Source organism: Hylobates moloch, unplaced genomic scaffold (assembly GCF_009828535.3).
Source record: "Hylobates moloch isolate HMO894 unplaced genomic scaffold, HMol_V3 SCAFFOLD_24, whole genome shotgun sequence".
Classification (NCBI taxonomy): domain Eukaryota; kingdom Metazoa; phylum Chordata; class Mammalia; order Primates; family Hylobatidae; genus Hylobates; species Hylobates moloch.
In genome coordinates this window covers 15694385-15696437 of record NW_026652299.1, presented here as the reverse complement: position 1 = coordinate 15696437, position 2053 = coordinate 15694385, and positions in this window count along the sequence as shown.

The window sequence follows — 2053 nt, the reverse complement described above, 5'->3', positions numbered from 1 at the left end:
CTATCTCCAAATACAGTTCACACTGGTGGTTAAGGCTTCAACATATGAATTTTGGGAGGCCAAAATTCAGTCCATAACACGGTACCAATCAGCCATGCTGGGGCCAGGTTTAGACTCAGGAGCTGGTGAGGAGAGGATGCCATACCAGCAACAAAGGCAGAGGCCAAGGTCACATCGCTCCTGGTTTGGAAGTCACAACGTGGTTGGCAGCAGCAGAGACTGGGGTAAATTTGAGTTCCAGGCTCAAAAATTACTCAGAAGTGGTGCATAAATGGCAGTGCAAGCTGACATGCCTGGTGGTTGGTAGTAGCACTTGTGACGATCTTATCAGACCAGTTCTGCAAGGAAGTGGGTACTATCTGAAGAAGTTTGGCTTTAAGAGTATTCTCCAGTCTTCTTAACAATTTTATTTGTCCCTATATCATGTGATGTTTATGATACATGAGAAAAATAATATGGTTCTTGTAGCTTATTTGGTATTAATAATTAGTTATTCAATATGACTCATGACATGAATATGTCTACAGTACATTTTTAAATAAATATATTTTTATATCTGTTGAATCATAGTTCAGATACTTTCAAGAACAAGAAAACATGTTTGTAAGTGGGGTCATCTAAATGTTAGAAATTACTTGAGCAAGTTGTAGAGCCTGAGTCTCCCATATCCTTTAAACAAACTCCCTTTCTACCTAATCATTTAGAGTTGACTTTGCTTAAAATGAAAAAGACTGATGCCTAGATTATGGCAACAGGGTCCCAACCTGGTGCCTGTACTGCAATTTATCTTTAAAACCATTGTCAAGCACATATTTCTTCATCATGTCCATCTCTGTCCACAAATTCTGAAGGAAACTTGGATTTTTTTTTTTTTTTTTTTTTTTTTGAGACAGAGTTTCACTCTTGTTGCCCAGGCTGGAGTGCAATGGTGCAGTCTTGGCTCACCGCAACCTCTGCCTTCAGGGTTCAAGTGATTGTCCTGCCACAGCCTCCCAAGTAGCTGGGATTACAGGCATGTGCCAGTATGCCTGGCTAATTTTTGTATTGTTAGTAGGGACGGGGTTTCGCCACGTTGGCCAGGCTGGTCTCGAACTTCTGACCTCAGGTGATCTGCCCACCTCGGCCTCCCAAAGTGCTGGTATTTACAGGCATGAGCCACTGCACCTGGCCTTGGATGTTATTCTTTCAGCTTTATGACCCCTCAGTTGCAAGTGTCAGAATACCGATTCAAAATAGCCTAAGCAAAAAAAGATTACTTATTAGCAGACACAGCTATGAAGTCCAAAGGAGTAGATAAAACTCCAGCCATTCAGGTGTGGCTGTATTCAGGGGCTCAGATTATGTCCTTAGGACTGTGTCTGTCTTCATCTCCTAACTCCCTACGTGTGTCAGCAAAGAGAGACTCTGGCTACTTGAACTTTGAAGGAGAAAGATAGAGGTATCTCCCTCTCAACCTCTCTCTCTCTCTCTCTCTCCAACAAAACTTTGCATTCTGATTGGTCCTGGGCGAATTATGTGTTATTCACTGGAACAATCAGTGTCCAGAAGGATGAGATTCTAATGAGCTGGGCTGGACTATGCAACAGGTGTCAAGGTAGGTAGGAGAAGCGGGCACGGTCCCACGAGGTCAAGGAGAGCCAATTTCCTAAAGGAAGAAAAAGTCTCAACGGAATAATTTTTGAAACATACCAGCTTTGGGCACCAGTATACGCTCCACCCCTTGAAATCATACTGGCTAGTTCCCTGTTCTGCCAGTGGGAGGTGGGCTCTGGTGTTTGGACAGGGATGATGACCCTGGCCTTTCCCAGGAAGAGGCCGCTCTGTGTCTGAGGGAGGCAAGCTTCCTCTGGAGGGATTGAGGCTTGTCCTACTGGACCCAAGGCCTGTGTGCTGTAGCCCTGCTTTCCCCTCTAGGTCACTGCTTTTGAAGCTGGATGAGTTCACTTTTCACTAGTGCTGGGAGCATCACCAACCCTTGTTGTCTCTCACGGCCCTGCAGGAAGCCCTATGTGGTCTTTGACAGCTCACTCCCTGCATCCAGGGAGAATCGAGC